Genomic DNA, 7,380 nt, shown 5'->3' on the forward strand with positions numbered 1-7,380 from the left:
GTTAGAAGGAAAACTAACAAACAGAAAGGACATCCACACCAAAAACCCATCTGTACATCACCATCATCAAAGACCAAAAGTAGATAAAACCGCAAACATGGGGAAAATATAGAACAGAAAAACTGGAAACTCTAAAAAACAGAGTGCTTCTCCTCCTCCAAAGGAACACAGCTCCTCACAAGCAATGGAACAAAGCTGGATGGAGAATGACTTTTTTTTTTTTATTACGCTTTAAGTTTTAGGGTACATGTGCACATTGTACAGGGTAGTTACATATGTATACATGTGCCATGCTGGTGCACTGCACCCACTAACTCGTCATCTAGCATTAGGTATATCTCCCAATGCTATCCCTCCCCCCTCCCCCCACTTCACAACAGTCCCCAGAGTGTGATATTCCCCTTCCTGTGTCCATGTGATCTCATTGTTCAATTCCCACCTATGAGTGAGAATATGCGGTGTTTGGTTTTTTGTTCTTGCGATAGTTTACTGAGAATGATGATTTCCAATTTCATCCATGTCCCTACAAAGGACATGAACTCATCATTTTTTATGGCTGCATAGTATTCCATGGTGTATATGTGCCACATTTTCTTAACATTGTCAGAGAATGACTTTGACGAGCTGAGAAAAGAAGGCTTCAGATGATCAAATTACTCTGAGCTACAGGAGGACATTCAAACAAAAGCAAAGAAGTTGAAAACTTTGAAAAAAATTTAGAAGAATGTATATCTAGAATAACCAATATAGAGAAGTGCTTAAAGGAGCTGATGGAGCTGAAACCCAAGGCTCGAGAACTACATGAAGAATGCAGAAGCCTCAGGAGCCGATGCGATCAACTGGAAGAAAGGGTATCAGCAATGGAAGATGAAATGAATGAAATGAAGCGAGAAGGGAAGTTTAGAGAAAAAAGAATAAAAAGAAGTGAACAAAGCCTCCAAGAAATATGGGACTATGTGAAAAGACCAAATCTACGTCTGATTGGTGTACCTGAAAGTGATGGGGAGAATGGAACCAAGGTGGAAAACACTCTGCAGGATATTATCCAGGAAAACTTCCCCAATCTAGCAAGGCAGGCCAATGTTCAGATTCAGGAAATATAGAGAACACCACAAAGATACTCCTTGAGAAGAGCAATTCCAAGACACATAATTGTCAGATTCACCGAAGTTGAAATGAAGGAAAAAATATTAAGGGAATTCCCTCAAAGGGAAGCCCATCAGACTAACAGAGGATCTCTCGGCAGAAACCCTACAAGCCAGAAGAGAGTGGGGGCCAATATTCAACATTCTTAAAGAAAAGAATTTTCAACCCAGAATTTCATATCCAGCCAAACTAAGCTTCATAAGTGAAGGAGAAATAAAATACTTTACAGACAAGCAAATGCTGAGAGATTTTGTCACCACCAGGCCTGCCCTAAAAGATCTCCTGAAGGAAGTGCTAAACATTGAAAGGAACAACCAGTACAGCCGCTGCAAAATCATGCCAAAATGTAACGACTATCGAGACTAGGAAGAAACTGCATCAACTAACGAGCAAAATAACCAGCTAACATCATAATGACAGAATCAAATTCACACATAACACTATTAACTTTTAATGTAAATGGACTAAATGCTCCAATTAAAAGACACAGACTGGCAAATTGGATAAAGAGTCAAGACCCATCAGTGCGCTGTATTCAGGAAACCCAACTCATGTGCAGAGACACACATAGGCACAAAATAAAAGGATGGAGGAAGATCTACCAAGCAAATGGAAAACAAAAAAAGGCAGGGGTTGCAATCCTAGTCTCTGATAAAACAGACTTTAAACCAGCAAAGATCAAAAGAGACAAAGAAGGCCATTACATAATGGTAAACGGATCAATTCAACAAGAAGAGCTAACTATCCTAAATATATATGTACCCAATACAGGAGCACTCAGATTCATAAAGCAAATCCTGAGTGACCTATGAAGAGACTTAGACTCCCACACATTAATAATGGGAGACTTTAACACCCCACTGTCAACATTAGACAGATCAACAAGACAGAAAGTCAACAAGGATACACAGGAATAGAACTCAGTTCTGCACCAAGTGGACCTAATAGACATCTACAAAACTCTCCACCCCAAATCAACAGAATATACATTTTTTTCAGCATCACACCACACCTATTCCAAAATTGACCACATACTTGGAAGTAAAGCTCTCCTCAGCAAATGTAAAAGAACAGAAATTATAGCAAACTATCTCTCAGACCACAGTGCAATCAAACTAGAACTCAGGATTAAGAATCTCACTCAAAACCGCTCAACTACATGGAAACTGAACAATCTGCTCCTGAATGACTACTGGGTACATAACGAAATGAAGGCAGAAATAAAGATGTTCTTTGAAACCAACAAAAACAAAGACACAACATACCAGAATCTATGGGACACATTCAAAGCAGTGTGTACAGGGAAATTTATAGCACTAAATGTCCAAAGGAGAAAGCAGGAAAGATCAAAAATTGACACCCTAACATCACAATTAAAAGAACTAGAAAAGCAAGAGCAAACACATTCAAAAGCTAGCAGAAGGCAAGAAATAACTAAAATCAGAGCAGAACTGAAGGAAATAGAGACACAAAAAACCCTTCAAAAAATTAATGAATCCAGGAGCTGGTTTTTTGAAAAGATCAACAAAATTGATAGACTGCTAGCAAGACTAATAAAGAAAAAAAGGGAGAAGAATCAAATAGACACAATAAAAAATGATAAAGGGGATATCACTACCGATCCCACAGAAATACAAACTACCATCAGAGAATACGACAAACACCTCTACGCAAATAAACTAGAAAATCCAGAAGAAATGGATAAATCCCTTGACACATACTCTATCCCAAGACTAAACCAGGAAGGAGTTGAATCTCTGAATAGACCAATAACAGGATCTGAAATTGTGGCAATAATCAATAGCTTACCAACCAAAAAGAGTCCAGGACCACATGGATTCACAGCCAAATTCTACCAGAGGCACAAGGAGGAACTGGTACCATTCCTTCTGAAACTATTCCAATCAATAGAAAAAGAGGGAATCCTAACTCATTTTATGAGGCCAGCATCATTCTGATAACAAAGCCAGGCAGAGACACAACCAAAAAAGAAAATTTTAGACCAATATCCTTGATGAACTTTGATGCAAAAATCCTCAATAAAATACTGGCAAAAGGAATCCAGCAGCACATCAAAAAGCTTATCCACCATGATCAAGTGGGCTTCATCGCTGGGATGCAAGGCTGGTTCAATATACACAAATCAATACATGTAATCCAGCATATAAACAGAGTCAAAGACGAAAACCACAAGATTATCTCAGTAGATGCAGAAAAGGCCTTTGACAAAATTCAACAACCCTCCATGCTAAAAACTCTCAATAAATTAGGTATTGATGGGATGTATTTCAAAATAATAAGAGCTATCTATGACAAACCCACAGCCAATATCATACTGAATGGGCAAAAACTGGAAGCATTCCCTTTGAAAACTGGCACAAGACAGGGATGCCCTCTCTCACCACTCCTATTCAACATAGTGTTGGAAATTCTGGCCAGGGCAATTAGGCAGGAGAAGGAAATAAAGGGTATTCAATTAGGAAAAGAGGAAGTCAAATTGTCCCTGTTTGCAGATGACATGATTGTATATCTAGAAAACCCCATTGTCTCAGCCCAAAATCTCCTTAAGCTGATAAGCAACTTCAGCAAAGTCTCAGGATACAAAATCAATCTGCAAAAATCACAAGCATTCTTATATACCAACGACAGGCAAACAGAGAGCCAAATCATGAGTGAACTCCCATTCGCAATTGCTTCAAAGAGAATAAAAGGCCTAGGAATCCAACTTACAAGGGATGTGAAGGAACTCCTCAAGGAGAACTACAAACGACTGCTCAAGGAAATAAAAGAGGATACAAACAAATGGAAGAACATTCCATGCTCATGGGTAGGAAGAATCAATATCGTGAAAATGGCCATACTGCCCAAGGTAATTTACAGATTCAATGCCATCCCCATCAAGCTCCAATGCCTTTCTTCACACAATTGGAAAAATCTACTTTAAAGTTCATATGGAACCAAAAAAGAGCCCGCATCACCAAGTCAATCCTAAGCCAAAAGAACAAAGCTGCAGGCATCACAATACCTGACTTCAAACTATACTGCAAAGCTACAGTAACCAAAACAACATGGTACTGGTAACAAAACAGAGATATAGATCAATAGAACAGAACAGAGCCCTCAGAAATAACACCGCATATCTACAATTATCTGATCTTTGACAAACCTGAGAAAAACAAGCAATGGGGAAAGGATTCCCTATTTAATAAATGGTGCTGGGAAAACTGGCTAGCCATATGTAGAAAGCTGAAACTGGATCCCTTCCTTACACCTTATACAAAAATCAATTCAAGATGGATTAAAGACTTGAACGTTCAACCTAAAACCATAAAAACCCTAGAAGAAAACCTAGGCATTACCATTCAGGACATAGGCATGGGCAAGGACTTCATGTCTAAAACACTAAAAGCAATGGCAACAAAAGACAAAATTGACAAATGGGATCTAATTAAACTAAAGAGCTTCTGCACAGCAAAAGAAACTACCATCAGAGTGAACAGGCAACCTACAAAATGGGAGAAAATTTTCGCAACCTACTCATCTGACAAAGGGCTAATATCCAGAATGTACAATGAACTCAAACAAATTGACAAGAAAAAAACAACCCCATCAAAAAGTGGGCAAAGGACATGAACAGACACTTCTCAAAAGAAGACATTTATGCAGCCAAAAAACACATGAAAAAATGCTCATCATCACTGGCCATCAGAGAAATGCAAATCAAAACCACAATGAGATACCATCTCACACCAGTTAGAATGGCAATCATTAAAAAGACAGGAAACAACACATGCTGGAGAGGATGTGGAGAAATAGGAACACTTTTACACTGTTGATGACACTGTAAACTAGTTCAACCATTGGGGAAGTCAGTGTGGCGATTCCTCAGGGATCTAGAACTAGAAATACCATTTGACCCAGCCATCCCATTACTGGGTATACCCAAAGGACTATAAATCATGCTGCTATAAAGACACATGCACACGTATGTTTATTGTGGCATTCTTCACAATAGCAAAGACTTGGAACCAACCCAAATGTCCAACAATGATAGAATGGATTAAGAAAATGTGGCACATATACACCATGGAATACTATGCAGCCATAAAAAATGATGAGTTCGTGTCCTTTGTAGGGACATGGATGAAATTGGAAATCATCATTCTCAGTAAACTATCGCAAGAACAAAAAACCAAACACCGCATATTCTCACTCATAGGTGGGAATTGAACAATGAGATCACATGGACACAGGAAGGAGAATATCACACTCTGGGGAATGTTGTGAGGTGGGGGGTGGGGGGAGGGATAGCATTGGGAGATATACCTAATGCTAGATGACAAGTTAGTGGGTGCAGCCAACCAGCATGGCACAAGTATACGTATGTAACTAACCTGCACAATGTGCACATGTACCCTAAAACTTAAAGAATAATAATAATAATAATAATAATAAAAAGTAGACAGAAGCATTCTCACAAACTACTTTGTGATGGGTGTACTCAACTCACAGTAAAACCTTTCCTTTGATACAGCAGTTTTGAAACACTGTTCTTGTTGAATTTACAAGTGGATATTAGGACAGCATTGAGGATTTCGTTGGAAATGGGAATATCTTCACATAAAACTAGACAGAAGCATTCTCAGAAACTTGTTTGTGATGTGTGCATTCAGCTCACAGAGTTGAAACTTTCTTTTGATAGAGCAGATTGGAAACACTCTTTTTGGAGAATTTGCAAGTGGATATTTGGACAGCTTTGAGGCCTTCGCTGGAAACGGGTATATCTTCACATAAAAACTAGACAGAAGCATTCTCAGAAACTGCTTTGCGATGCTTGCAATCAACTCACAGAGTTGAACATTCCTTTTCAGAGAGCAGTTTTGAAACACTCTTTTTGTAGAATCTGTAAGTGGAAACTTGGAGCGCTTTGAGGCCTATGGTGAAACAGGAAATATCTTTCCATAAAAACTATACAGAAGAATTCTCAGAAACTTCCTTGTGATGTGTGTACTTAATTCACAGAGTTGAACTTTTGATAGAGAATTTTTGAAACACTCTTTTTGCAGAGTCTGCAAGAAGATATTTGGATAGCTTTAAGGCTTTGTTTGGAAAAGGGAATATCTTCACATAAAAACCAGACAGAAGCTTTCTCAGAAACCTCTTTGTGCTGCTTGCATTCAAATCACAGATTCGAACATTCCCTTTCATAGAACAGTTTTGAAACACTTTTTTTGTAGAATCTGCAAGTGTACATTTAGTGCGATTTGAGACCTATGTTGAAAAAGGAAATATCTTCACATAAAAAGAAGACAGAAAAAATCTCAGAAACTTCTTTGTGATGTGTGTACTCAACTCACAGAGTTAACCCTATCATTTGATACAGCAGTTATGAAAGACTCTTATAGAATTTACAAGTGGATATTAGGACAGCATTTGGATTTCATTGGAAACGGCTATGTCTTCACATAAAACTAGACAGAAGCATTCTCAGAAACTTCTTTGTGATATGTGCATTCAACTCACAGAGTTGAAATTTTCTTTTGATAGAACAGTTAGGAAACAATCTTTTCGTACAATTTGCAAGTGGGTATTTGGACAGCTTTGATGCCTTCTCTGGAAACGGGTATATATTCACATAAAAAGAAGACAGAAGCATTTTCAGAAACTTCTTTGTGATGCTTACATTCAACTCACAGACTTGAACATTCCTTTTCATAGAGCTGTTATGAAACACTCTTTTTGTAGAATCTGTAAGTGGAAACTTGGTGCTCTTTGAAGCCTATGGTGAAAAAGGAAATCTCTTCCCATAAAAACTAGACAGAAGCATTCTCAGAAACTTCTTTCTGATATGTGTACTCAACTCACAGAGTTGAACCTTTCTTTTGATACAGCACTTTTGAAACACTCTTTTTGTAGAATCTGCAAGTGGATATTTGTATAGCTTTGAAGATTTCATTGGAAACGGGAATATCTTCACATAAAAACTAGACAGAAGCATTCTCAGAAACTTCTTTGTGATGTTTGCATTCATCTCGCAGTTGAACATTCCCTTTCATAAAGCATTTTTGAAACACTCTTTTTGTAGATTCTGGAAGTGGACATTTGGAGTGCCTTGAGGCCTATGGTGAAAAAGGAAATATCTTCACATAAACACTAGACAGAAGCATTCTCAGAAACTTCTTTGTGAAGCTTGCATTCAACTCACACTGTTGAAGATGGGTTTTCATTGAGCAG

This window comes from Pan troglodytes, chromosome 11, assembly GCF_028858775.2.
Source record: "Pan troglodytes isolate AG18354 chromosome 11, NHGRI_mPanTro3-v2.0_pri, whole genome shotgun sequence".
NCBI lineage: Eukaryota > Metazoa > Chordata > Mammalia > Primates > Hominidae > Pan > Pan troglodytes.